Raw genomic sequence first — 14,193 nt, 5'->3', positions numbered from 1 at the left:
ATTAGTGCCCATCCCATTCTGTTATCACTCCTTCTTCTGGATATACAACAGTTTGTAGAGATCAGTATTAAGTAGTGCAAGAAGGCTTTTCTCCTCTTGTGTGGGACCCAGTAATATCTATTGGCTAAAATAGTTGAGCAAATATCTGTCATTTATGTCTTCTCAACATTTATTCCCCCTTCTTCTGGTATCAGATGCTCCATTGTCCTCTGGGGAACCACACCTACTCTGCTCTCAATCCATGTGGCTCAGGAGGGGTTCACTCCATTCTCATTTCCAGCAGTAGCCAAGAGATTGGGGTGTAGCCCACCAGAGCACAACGACCTGCTAGATCTGACTGGTTTACGGTTGGGCATGTGGTTTGCCCTGAGACAATCACAGCCTTACCTTGGACATTTTCTGTAGCTACCAAGAAATTGTCTTTTCTTGTAGGGATGCTCAGCTTTTATAACATAAATCTAAAGGAGCTGGTGACACCTTTTGCAGCCTTGTGGTGATATCCTTAGAATGAGGCTACTGAATGCTGGTTCCCCAAAATATCACCAAAACAACCTGCAGATAAGATAGAGATAAGCTGATTTTTATCACTATAAAGGAAAACGCTACCTTGATAGAATCTTAGTAGCATCTCAGAAGAGTGAGGACAAAAATGAGATATTTATTGAGATTTTGAAGCCCATTTAAGGTGAGTCCCTAATGTTAGAATTAATAAGGGGGCAACTTACTAATTAGAATTAGTAGAGGGTGGCTCAGTCAGTTAAGCATCTGACTCTTGATTTCAGCTCAGATCATGATCTCAGGGTCCTGAGATTGAGATCTGCATCAGGCTCTGTGCTGGGAGTCAAGCCTACTTGAGATTCTGTTTGTCACTCACCCCCTGCCCCTACTTTTCTCTCTCTCTCTCAAATAAATAAATAAATCTTTTTAAAAATTAGTAAGGATTATGATATAATCGTTTTGGATTGGTAGACAGAACAAGATCAGAAATTTGAGATGAGGGGTTCAAAGAGTCTTGGGTATAAACTATTGTTTAATGCTTTCTATTGAAGAATTGATGGGTCTTTTGTGAAGTTCCTTGGACAAACAATAAAGTTATTCACAACTTTTATCTTGCTGGGCAAGTGTTTCCTGGAACAGTAAAATTATGTTGATGGATACAGTGAAATAGTAAAGTTATGTTAATGCAGATGGTAAGCTATGAGTATAGATGGGTTTTAGTACTCAAAGTCAATACGGTGGAAAGCAGAGAGATGAAAGAAATGATTCCTTTTGGCATTATTTGCATTTCTGAATCCAGGCGTACTGAAGCCAGAATGTGGAATGTGGAAAATTGTATCTCTCTCTCTGCATTAGAATTACACATCCATGTCCTTTATCATGCAACCACAATACCTCCTAATAAATGGGGTAGATTAGATTTCCCAACTCTGCTGTTGTTGGGCTATTCAGTTGACTGGGCTTGGCCAATGGAATGTGGGAAGGAGTGATGGTTTCCAGTTTCCAGCCCAGACCCTAAAGCATGCCTATTTCTACTCACCCCTTGTGAGCTCCTGTGATCAGTCTTGAAATGATCACCTCCAAGGTGCCACTGCCTCTTTGGCTGGGGCCCAGACTGAAGACCCATGGAGCAGGCAGAACTAACTGGAAGTCCTGAGTTCAGTCTGGCCCAGCCAAACCCAACCTCTATCAGTCCAAATGTGGCTGCCCCATACACCTATGAGAAAGAAAAATTAAAAATTAACTTTTGTTTTTGAAAGCCACTGAAATTTAGATGTTGTTTGTTACACATTACAAAGTGACTACCATTTGGAGTTCTCTCTTGGACTTTTAGGTACATGATCCAATAAATTCTTCATGTTCCTTTAATCAATTTGAGTTCGAACTTTGCTCTTTGTTTATTTATCGGGAGCCTGTTTTTAGTAGTAGTTTTGTTATTTATTAACTAGAAGAGTTTTCTCCATTAGCACCTTTTTATGGCATAGCATCTCTTTTGGCAGACATGAGCCTCTAAGACATCCGGATCTTTCTCACGGGAACCACAGACTAGCCTGATCCTCTTCATACTGTACCTGACCAACTGATTTTTTTAAAGCAATATTTATCCCTGTTAATGCTCATCTTTTGGCTTGTGCCCAGTGTTCCAGTCTAGTGAGATCTTTCTCAATTTGATTCTTGCATTCTGGGGATTAGCTGTCCCATTCAGTATTTTGTCAAACACAAATTGGATCAGGATGACCATGAGAGCCTCCTCCAAGCCCTTCATTTCACTATAATGATCTTGTGGTGTTGCATTAAGACTGACCCCAACCCACACAAATAATCATCATTTAGTCCAGGTATTCTAGATGAATTCCCACAAGACAGAAATATCTTTCAGCCCATTGTTTGAAGTCAGGAGATATTACGTAGCAGTGGCCTGAAGCAAATCTTTCCTGATAATATTTTTCATATCTATCAGCAATGGCGTGACCCACTTTTCAAGCCAGTGGGTGGAAATCTCTCCTGAAAAAAATAAAATTGCCCAGCTGCTGAGTTCTAGTCCTGCCCCTGGTATAAACCAATTGGTCTTGAGTGAGTCACTTATAGCTTTCCTCTTACTGTTACCAATTCTAAAAACAAATTTAAATCCAAAAGAACAAGGCAGTTGTGAACTTATAAACATATTCAACCTACCTCTGCCTTCTAGACTGACAGTGTATAAGGTACATTTTAAAAATCTGGGGAATGTGCCTCACATCAGAGTTTCCATAATACATCCCCCAATCCAGCAGTTCACTGTGTTGCAATTTTCTGTTAGCTTGTGTATTTGTCCTGCTTATCTCTGGGCTTTTTGAGAGCAAGGATGAAGTTAATGTTGTTATCAAAACACCTGACATCATTTCTGGCACATAGTAAGTACTTAGCAAATATGTGTTTGGTTGAATGAGTAGAACTTGTTCTGAAACTCTGTGTGCATGTGTGTCTGTGTGTTTGTGTTGGAACAGCTGGATAATGTTCATCATTAGCCTGAAGCATTGGCTAATGTTAAATTTAAATTAAAATATGCTCTTGGGTGACTACATCTTCAATTTCATGGTTGATTCCTTTGTGATTGACTTATTAAGCTAAAGCATGAGTTCCACACTTAAATACCTCGAGGGGCCAGGAAGGAAACATAATAAATGAGGATGGTTAGGTGCAACTGAAAAATACCCAGTATCTTCACAGGAATGGATACCCAGTGCTGCTAGATAGTCTACTTTTCAGAGTGGGAGGGCTTTGGTTTTTTTTTTTTTTTTCAGTTATAAAATGTGCTTTAAAAAATGCAAAAATTCCTGATTTTTAGATTTTTTTTTAGTAGTTGCAAGCTTTAGAACATAATTTAAAATATTATGGGGCCAAATAAACACATCTGTAGCCTGGATACAACTCACAGGCCATCAATCTGAGAAAGAGAGTTAAATGTTTTACATCTGAAATGGTATTTTAGTTTGCAATGAATATTTAATTTACAATGAATAACCTTGGGTACATCAAATACATAACAAATACGTTTACTGTTGAACAATACAAAGCTTGTAACACTGGTAAGAATTCGTTAAGGGCCAATTTTGAGGTCTGAGGTTAGATTGCATGGCACACATCACAAAGGGTTCCCACATAGCAATTTACAGGAAAGATTATGGAATTAGAGATCAATCTTCAGCAACTTGCACATGTATTATATTAAACAAGGCAGATACTTTGAGTCAGTCTTATTTCCAAATAACTCATCTCTATTATGGTTGAAAAGCTCCAACCACACCCCCTAACCTTGCCCCCCCATGTCCTCAATGGTTAAACATTAATATTCATTGAGGGAGATGTGTCTCTTAATTGCTTATAGCTTTCAGCCCATCAATCATTGTTCTTAGTTCATCCCACGCAGTTTAGTAACTACTAGTCAAGCCTGTTGAAATTATCTGATGTATTTGCCAAGATAGAAACCAGAATGGCTCCTCAGAAAAATGGCCATGTTAATCAAACCCTACAACTTGCAGCAAGCAGAAATCCATCCGATGGTTTTGTTTTATTAACCATTAACTGAAAAACATATTTAATATTCATGCCTAATTGACCCTAGATATCAAATTGATAAAATATCATATGGCATTAAAACACACACAACAAGATATTCAAGTAACTCTGCAAGGTTATGTCTAAAGGAACTACAACGATGTGGATGGGGCTAGAGAGTATTATGCCAAGCAAAATAAGTCAGTCAGAGAAAGACAAATACCATATGATATCACTCATGTGGAATTTAAGAAACAAAACAGTCATAGGGAAAAAAAGAGGCAAACCAAGAAACAGACTCTTAACTATAGAGAACAAAATGATGGTCACCAGAGGGGAAGTGAGTGGGGGGATGGGTGAAATAAATGATGGGGATTAAGGAGCATACTTGTCATGATGAGTGCTGGATGACAAATGGAAGTGTTGAATCACTTATTGTACACCTGAAACTAATATAACACTGTATGTTAACTAACTGGAATTTAAATAAAAACTTTAAAAAGAAAATAAAAGGACTATTGTGTCTCAGGCTTTGCCTCCCTAGGAACCTGAATTTAATTCAGAATTTATTTTATAATAAAATTAACTTGACTTACATATTATTTAATTAATTAATTTAAAATGTATCTAATAATCAATAATCTTAATTACTAAAGGTAGAATTCTAGATTACTGAGAATGTGAATTCCAGTAAGGACAAAAATGGTGGGAGAATGAAGACACGTGGAACTGAGTGGAGTGTAAAAATGGGGTCCTCACCCACAGCTGGAGTCTGATCACTTATGCCAGTGCCTGTCAATTTGTAGAGAAGAGTGGGGATGCTCTAATGAGAATGATTTCAAGACCACACACTGATTTAGAGGGGAAGACTACTGTAATGGATTAGTAATGTCTGCTACCGGCATAGAAGGAAGGAATGGTGGTGTGCATGCCACATCTACGCTACCTGTGGCCTAAGTACAATAATTAGAATATTTACATAAAATTGTCAAAAGGTTTAATTTTCCTGGGACAGTTTCAGTTTATGCCTGTCATGTCAATTAATCCCTGTTAATTATGCACAGTCCCTCCTTCATTTTCAAGAGTGTCCTAGTCTGGATAAGAAGTGATAGATAGCCACCCAGGAAAAATTTTTGCATTATTCTCATTAGTTCATTTTCTTACTCAAGAAATATTCCTAAGTCCTTTCTGTTGGGCCTCGATCATTCATGATTAGCTGCAATCTTCCTTTCCCTAGATCAGGGTTTTCTCAATATTCTGTTCAAAATATCTCAACAAAACACAGCCTTTGCTTCTTTAGACACATGCATTATTCCACACTTTCCATCTGAAGCACTCTCCAGTATATTCTGGAATACAACCATAAGCTCACACTCTTCAGTCACTCCTATATCTCTGATAATTCTCCCCACCTTCCTCCCCAAAATAGCTCTGGAAAAAAAATTAACCTCTCTTCTGAATGGAGCTCATTTGTATTTTCTGCCATACCAGGTATCCTGTCTATGTCAAACAGTGTTGATTTTTAAAAGCCCAGATTAGCGAAAGACTGAAGAAATGCATGTCTCAGATTTTTTTCCATGCCAGATTCCTGGGACTTTAAGATTTTTGATTGTGTCTGGACTTTCTGATTGGATTCCCAAGGATGGAGCCTGGGTCCTTTAAAATAAACACTCATCACAACTGAAGTTCCGAGCTGTATTTGTTCTAACAGACACATCAGTCACTTTGTTTGCTATGAGCAGGCTCTAGGATAAGCCAGTTTCTCAACCTCAGCAATATTAACATTTGGAGCTGGATAATTCTTTGTTGGATGGGACTATATATGTGATATCTGGTGGCATCCCTGGCCTCTACTCACTGGATGCTAGTAGAATTCCCTCTCCCCCAAATGTGAATGTGGCAAGCCTGGAGCCTGCTTAAGATTTTCTCTCTCTTGCTCTCCCTCTGCCCTCCCCCCCACCACTTGTGCTCTCTCTCTCTCAAAAAAAAAAAAAAAAAAAAAAAAAGAGAGAGAGAGAGAGATAGAAAGAAAAGAAACAGTAAAAAGTCTAGAGGGGATGGAGAGATGAGTACATTGGGGAGAGTGTCAGGGAGTCAGAGATGGTGGAGGCAGATTCAAGCCTAGTCTAGAAACTTACTAGGAAATGGAGTTGGACTTCATCAACTGAGCAGCAGAGAATCACAGAAGACTAACAAGAGGGATATGGTCAGATCCAGGCTTCAGAGAGACAACTTGGGTGTTGGCTAGAAGCAGGACAGCAAGGTGAACAGCATTGTCTTTGGAATCAGGTTGCCCGGGGCTAGAAGCTTGTTCTGCCATTGACTAGTATATGGGACCTTGGGCAAACCATTTCTTTTCCCTAAATCCCTGTTTCCTCCTCTACAAAATGAGGATGATAACCCTATCTACCCCACTGGCTTGTTGTAAGGATTAAACAAGTTAATCCATGTAATGCTCTTAGAGTATCTGGGTGTAATTGAAGCTCATTAAATAATTATTCTTTTTAAGATTGCAAAGGGGAGCAGGGCTTGAGAATGAAGGCAGGGAGGCCAGTCTAAAGAAGGCAATAAAACATGATGGGGGCATGAGACAGCACAGCAACTGAGTGATGGGTCAAAGATGGGTTAGTTCCCACCTGAATTGAGTTGACTCAAGAAGTTTGCATTCTCCAGGCTCCCAGCAGCAAGGGACCCAGTTCTCCAAACAGATGCACCATCCCTGGATGTCTCACCACGTCCATCTCTGGACAGTCCTTTGCAGGAATTTTCCACCGCCTCCAACCTCCCTTGACAGTGTGAGCCTGTTATCTGATCGCTCTTTGTTCAGAAAGAGTTAATTAAATGTGGATCCACAGTTGGAGAGTACCTCTTAATATTGTTCTGCCTTGTCTGAGTTTTCCCTTTCTTTTCTGCAGCCTACCTTCTGCTCTGAGGAAGAGGGGCTACAAATGACCTGCTTCAGGACCAAATAACAATTTAATAGAGTAGAGATTCATTAAGACATTGCTGATGGTGGCTCTAGTCTCCGAATGGAGAAACAGCCTGGAGGATTTCAATTTTCTACCAGTTGTCTGACCTCAATTTACAAGACAGAATTAAGTTCTGGAAACCAGAGAACAGAAAAAAATAATGAAACTACTGGCTTTTAATCACTGGTGGAATCATGAGGAGTTAGTAGACCTCTAACCTTATCATTCAGTTCTCTCTTTTAAAGAGAACTTTATCAGGAGCAGATAGCCTGATGTGATTGCTATTTCCCTTCATTTTCAAAATGTATTCTTTCAAAGATATTTTCAAAAAACAAACCATGTGCCATGGCAGTGCCAAGTCTTGGGAAAACAGTGATAAACAAGACCAACCTAGTCCTTGTGCTCACAAAGCTTACTTTCAGGGAGAGCCAGACAACAAAGAGGGAACTACTAGGAAAATTGTGGCAATTACTATAAAGAAAATGAGCCAACTTCTCTTTATGTAGCTCAAGGAAATGAATCCCAATTTTAAACACGATTCTCAGGGTTTTTTTCCCCCACATCATAAATGTATGAAGCTGACAGACAATTTTGTACCCACCTCTGACAGTTTTTGGAATTGACTTAAATTGATTGAGACGTGGGTTAATGACCCAGAGTTATTATTTGCTTTCCTACCTATCTAGAAAGCCAAGGCTCAGAAAAAGAAAAGGGAAACTTTTCTTTGTTTTAGATTCTCCAGAGCTAGATGAAGTCTGGTTTCTTAGGACATTTTGGAAGAACTTTAGCAACAATAGTTAACCAGATGTTAGGAGAGAGAGCCCTGAAGTCAGATGCTCGGGTCCAAGCTGGGCTCTACCACTTACTAGCGTGCGATTTTGGGCAGGCTCATTCACCTTCCCATGTTGTCCCAGTTTGTGGAATGGGATGATATTCCACTTCTTACAGCTTTTGTGAAAACTGAATGAGGTGCTGCATAAAAAGCTTGGCAAAGTGTCTGACACATATGACACATTAAAGAAAGAATATAGCGGATACAGAAGGTTTGCTATATTGTCAGGTAGGGTGGAGGTTACTGACCTGGTCTCTGAGCAGTAGCAACTGGCAACAAGAGATAGTAGGTTCAAATCCAAGTTTTCTAGCTCCTAGCAATATGAGTTTGGGCAATTCAGTTCCTCTCTCTAAAGGCCAACTTCCTCCAGGGATAACAATGACCATCTCTGGAGGCTGTGGTGAGGATATGAAGAAGACATGTTTGTAAACCATCTAGCATGGAGCCCAGTCCTCAACACATGGCGAAGATCATCATCATCATCATCATCATCAGGGTCTATTGTTTTTGCTACTTAGCATGCTTTTTCCATTTTTATCTGCCTTAGGTTGTGTTGCTTAGAAGCAGAATTTGCAATTGGGATTCTTGTGCAAATGGTTATTTGAGTGAGTGCTCTCAGGACAAACCTGTAACGGAGTAAGAGAAACAGGAGAGGGTTGGAAAGTTGGGGATGCAAAGAAGTGGTTCCAGGGGATGCCTAGTCTTAGCTGGATCCTAGAGCGAGCTCTGGTGCATGAACTGTAGCACAGAGTTTGCCCTCTCCAGAGGCCAGGGAGCTGGGCTTTATACCCCTGTATCAGTCAGTCATTCGTTGCTGGCCACTCCTGGGAGAAGGACCCAATTCCCCAAAGCTGTCGGTGAGAAGGCGTCTACCAAGCAATCCTCCAGAGAAGTGCGGTATGAGCTTTTAACAGCCAGTGGTACAGCGGCTGGGAGATGGCTGCATGGGCCTTGCATTGAGGATTTGGGAGGGACACCAAGAGCACCTACTGTGCCCTTCTAATGCACTTTGATTTTCTTCTCAGGGCCCCCTCCCCTACTCTCATTCTGACCCCAGCTCTATAAGCTTGTGACCTGGGAACTGGCCAAAGGGAGTATGGGATGTGTCTAGCCATAGTGATTGGCTCTGGGATGATCATGTGATCTCATGAAGTCAATGAGACCCAAGGAAACTTTTGCTAGGTGTGAATGCTGGGAGAGAGCTTCTGGCTCCTTTCTGCAAATATGGCTAGCAATTGTGGGTTTGTAAGCTGGGCCAGCCGGGGGCCAAACATGGGGCAGGAGAATGAAGATAGCCCAGTGAATGGTAGTCAGGTGATAGAAACCAGGGAGCACCCAACTAAATCCCTGGATCAAGACATGCCTGAAGGTTACACTACCCTTGTACTTCCAAGTTAAGTGAGCCCATTTTTCCCCCTCCCTTTTGCTTAGTTCTCTGACCTGGGAGTTCTTGGTACCTGCAACACAGAGTCCTGACTGATATCATCACTGTAATGGACCCAGAAGCACTGCAAGTGAGAAGCAGTCAATCAATTTATAGGATCATTGCTGTTATTTAAATAAAGTTCTCTTTTGACTGAGTGAACAGCGGCTTCTGAAGCCAGGGCAGCTTTCCAAATTAGGTTTTCATTGTCTCGGGCAAAGAAGAGGCGTATTAGGCAGCTCAGAGAGCACTAATGCTGCCCCTAACTCCGAGAGACAGGTTTTCCTGCCAGCTTTGAATGACCGCCCAGGTCAGGTGCTAGCAAAGTGACCTTCAAACAAAGTAGCTAAGACAAATCTGACAGCCCAAATGGGGGGGGGAGGGATGGACTCACTTCAGAAGGAGAAGCAGACAAAGGCAGAGCGGCGGAAGCAAACGGGCAATGTCTTGATCCTGTTAGAAGATAAACCGAGGCACACTTAGCATTTCAAGAGTTTATTTGAGCTAACCTCTGTTTGAATTAGGCAGCACCAGACGGGAAGTGGTTAGGAGTCCACCAACCACAGACAGGAGCCAGAGGAAAGACTCTTGCAAGGAAATGATTGGATTCACCACAGCTTCCGTGGTTGCCTTATTTGGGAAAGGCTAGTTGGCTGATCGTGATTCGTTGTCTTTAGTTTTCCATGACTTGACCTTGAGGCATCGAAGGCTTAGGCTTTGCTGGCTTACGTAGGTTACTAAGGCTTTAAAGCCACCTCAGCCTAATGACCCCCTTGTTTAATTAATTAAAAAAAAATGAAAACCCCTTTTAATCCACACAAAGAAAACCCCTTTTAATCCACACAAAGGATTAGTGATAAGGGAAAATGCATTAATCTTCCTCATGGTTATCAGCGTTTTAAAAAAGTTTATTGGATTTTTATTTCCATTTCTTAATTTTTTTTTTAAATTTTAACTTTTTCCATACTCTTAAAATATGCACTCGTATTGCCCGCTGGCCTGAAATCACAAGATCTCAAAACTAAATGCAGTCAGAAAAAGGGACACAAGAATTTGTGAAAAAAAAATAATAAAGGTGTTTGAGTCCATTAGACTGAGCTTGGTTTCTAGCCTTTCTGGACAAAAGAACATCTTTTCTATGAGTCAATTTTGGAAACTTTGTAATGCCTTTTCTCTTAGTTGCAGGATCCTTCCAGCTTAAGGATGGGGAGGGCTCCAGAAGTTTGGGGGTGTTTAGGGACATGAGAAGTCTAAAGCCACAAGGGGAAGACTTTTGAGGAGGGTCTGCCAGAATCAGTAGAGTGACAGGTAAGAACACTAGACAAGAAGTGACGAGAAAGAAAAATGAACTTGTGGATGAGACAGTGTGGAGAGAAAGGGAGGGAAGGAAAAAGTGGTTGCTGGTTCCAGTTAGGTGGGTCCTGCTTGCCTGGCCGATTGGGGTGAACTGGCCAACCATGCCTGGTATATGGTACCCCTGGCTGGTTGGTGTAGCCAAGAGATATATTTTCCTCTGGCAGCATTTTTCAAAGTGCAGTTCAGGGATCACCTACATCAGCATGTCCCGAGAGACCTGTTTAAGAAAGCTGATGGTTTTTGTACTTTACCTACTGCTACTTAATCAGCATATCTGGGCATGGGATTGAGGGTTGCATTATTTTACAGCTTTATTGAAGTATAATTGACTTACAATAACTTTACATATTAAAGTATACGATTTGGGTGCCTGTGGCTCAGTCTGGTAAGCGTCTAACTTGATTTTGGCTCAGGCCACGATCTCAGCATCGTGGGATCCAGCCCCGTGACAGGTTCCATGCTCATCGCAGAGTCTGCTTGAGATTCTCTCTACCTCTCCCTCTACTCCCACCTGCTCTCTCTCTCTCTCAAATAAATAAATAGATCTTTAAAAAAAAAATAAAGTATAGGATTTGATGAGTTTGGACATTATAATCCATCTGTGAAATCATCACCACAATCAAGATCATGAACGTATCTGTCACCTCTGAAAGTTTCCTCAAGCCTTTTTATAATGCCTTCTTCATCTGAATACCTTCCTCCTTCATCCCGACATAACCATGGATCTGCTGTCTCTATAGATTAGTTTGCAATTTCCTAGAATTTTATATAAGTGGATACATAGCATACATACTCTTTTTGTCTGGTATCTTTCACTCATTTATCTACCCATCTGATGATAGACTTTTCAGATGCTTCTATTTTTTGGCTATTAAGTGTAAAGCTTCCTTGACCCTATTTCTACAAGTCTTTGTATGGACACATGCTTCAGTTTCTCCTTGGTACATATGAGGAGGAGAATGGTGGGGTCATCCATTAGTTGAACGTTTAAAAATTTTTTTTAAGATTTATTTATTTGAGAGAGAGAGAGAAAGAGAGAGAGAGAGTGCATGAGCAGGAGGGGCAGAGGGAGAGGAAGAGAATCTCAAGCAGACTCCCTTCTGAGTGCAGAGCCTGACACAGGTCTTGATCCCATGACCCTGAGATCGTGACCAGAGCTGAAACCAAGAATTGGACACCCAACTGACTGTGCCACCCAGGTGTCCCGAATGTTTAAATTTTTAAGAAACTGCCAGACCATGTTCCAAAGTGGTTGTCACTTTTTACATTCTTCCCAGTAGAGTATGAGGGTTCTAGTTCCTCCACAACTTCATAAAAATTTGGTCAGATCCATCTTTTACATTTTATTCTAGTATGAGTGAAGTGGTATCTCAGTGTGATTTATTTTACGTTCTCTCAATGACTAATAATATTGAGCAATTTTTATATGCTTATTTACCTTCTGTATGTCTTCTTTAAAAAAATATTTATTTTAGAGAGAGAGAGAGAGAGAGCATGAGTGGGAGGGACAGAGAGAGAAAGAGAATCACAAGCAGACTCCATGCTGAGTGCAGAGTCCGATGCAGCACTTGAACTCATGACCCTGAGATCATCACCTGAGCAGAAACCAAGAGTCGGAGGCTTAACTGGCTGAGCCACCCAGGTGGCCCTTCCTTCTGTATGTCTTTTTGGGTGAAGTGTTTGTTCAGATGTGTATTGGATGGTTTGTCTTTTGTTATCCAGTGGTAGGAGTTCCTTGTGTATTCCGGATAGAAGTCTCTTGCAACATACGCATTTTGCAAGTATTTTCTCCCAATCTGTGGCTTCCTTTTCATTTTCACAGACGTACTTTGGCATCCTTGGCTATGTACGTGTGGGTCTATTTCTGGACTCTTTATTCTGTTCCATTGATCTTTGTGTTGTGTTTTTTTCTTTTGCCAACACCATATCATACTGTTTTGATTGCTGTAGCTTTCTACTAAGTATTGAAATCTTATAGTGCAATTTCTCCAACTTGTTCCTCTTTTCCAAAATCAGGAGCTTTGCATTTCCATATTAATTTCAGAAGTGGCTACTCAGTTTACACAAATATGGCCTGCAGGGATTTTGAATGAGCTGGTATAGGCTTTATAGATCAATTTGAGCATTGACACCTTACCAGTATTAGGTCTTTCAATACCATCTCTCTCACTTTCTTTAGATGTTCTTTAATTTCTCTGAGCAATGTTTGGTGATTTTTTAGGGTGTATAAGTCTTGCACAACTTTGGTCAAACTTATCCCTACATATTTCATATTTTTGGTGTTATTATTTAAAAAAGTATCATTCTATAAATCTTCATTTCCATGTATTCATTACCAATATATAGAAACAAAACTGATTTCCAAAATATATTGACCAGAAACCTGTTAAACTCACCTATTAGTTCTAGTGGCTTTTTGGTAGATTCTATGAAGTTCTCTTTATAAATTATCAGGTCTGTGAATAAGGACAGCTTTACTTTTTATTTCTCATATGGTTGCTTTTGATTTCTTTTGATTGCCTTACTGTGCTGCTAGAACCTCTAGAACGATGTTGAACAGAAGTAGAGAGAGCAGACAAATCTAGCTGATTCCTGATCTTAGAGGGAAACCATAGTCTTTTACCATTAAATATGGGGCTAGCTGTAGGTTTTTTATGGATGCCTTTATCAGGCTGATGAAGTTTTATTCTATGCCAGTTTTCAGAGTTTTTATAATCAATGGATGTTTGTTTTTTACAAAAGGGTTTTCTGCATCTATTATTGAACTGGTCCTGCTTTGTTGTTTTCTTACAGGCTGCTCGTACAGTGAATTCCATGGATCAGTTTTCAAATACTAAACCAAGCTGTGCTCCTGAGATAAACCCCACACAGGTATTTTTATTGTCTCTTTACAAAAATGTGAGATTTAATTTGCTTGAATTTTATTGAGAATTTTTGCATCTGTGTGCATGAGAGACATTGTCCTCTAATTTTTTTTTCTTCTGTCTTTTTCTGGTTTTAAAGTCAGGGTAATGGTGACCTCATAGAATGAATCAGGCAGTATTCCTTCCTCTCCAGTTTTTTTAGAAGAAGAGTTTTTGTAGAATTGGTATTCCAGGCATACCTCATTTGATTGTGCTTCCCAGATAGGGCAGTTTCTACTAATTGCTGATGTGTGGCAATCATGTTTCGGGCAAGTCTGTTGGCATATTTTTCCAAGAGCATTTGCTCACTTCGTGTCTTTCTGTCACATTTTGGTAATTCTCACAGTATTTCAAACTTGTTCATTGTTATTATATCATTTATGGTGATCTGTGATTGGTGATCTTTGATGTTACTATCGTAATTGTTTTGGGATGCCACGAGTCATGCCCATACAAGACGGTGACCTCAATTGATAAATATTGTGTGTGTTTTACTGCTCCAGTTACTGGCCATTCTCTCATCTCTCTCCCTCCCTTGGGAGTTTCCCTATTTCCTGAGACACAACAATATGGAGATTAGGCCAATAAATAACCCTATAACGGCCTCTAAGCGTTCAAGTGAAAGGGAGAGTTGCACATCTCTCGCTTTCAATCAAAAGCTAGAAATGATGAAGC

General features: G+C 40.3%; 2 long non-coding RNA genes across 3 annotated transcripts in view; one reads left to right on the top strand and one right to left on the bottom strand.

Moving 5' to 3' along the window:
- LOC116624355 overlaps positions 1–9,761 on the bottom strand; it is a 42,564-nt gene extending 32,803 nt beyond the window's left edge. The window contains exons 1-3 of one of the 2 annotated variants that reach the window (XR_004297881.1): positions 9,654–9,761; positions 1,538–1,714; positions 388–552 (exon numbers count right to left, since the gene is read on the bottom strand). This is a non-coding gene — a long non-coding RNA (uncharacterized LOC116624355). The remainder of the gene's footprint in view (positions 1–387; positions 553–1,537; positions 1,715–9,653) is intronic. The other variant, XR_004297882.1, reaches the window with a different exon arrangement.
- Positions 1–13,480, top strand: part of LOC116624354 — a 226,080-nt gene extending 212,600 nt beyond the window's left edge. The window contains exon 6 of the long non-coding RNA XR_004297880.1: positions 13,409–13,480. This is a non-coding gene — a long non-coding RNA (uncharacterized LOC116624354). The remainder of the gene's footprint in view (positions 1–13,408) is intronic.
- Positions 13,481–14,193: the final 713 nt, after the last annotated feature.

Source organism: Phoca vitulina, unplaced genomic scaffold, assembly GCF_004348235.1.
Source record: "Phoca vitulina isolate PV1807 unplaced genomic scaffold, GSC_HSeal_1.0 scaffold66, whole genome shotgun sequence".
NCBI lineage: Eukaryota > Metazoa > Chordata > Mammalia > Carnivora > Phocidae > Phoca > Phoca vitulina.
This window is presented reverse-complemented; position numbering and strand designations above follow the sequence as displayed.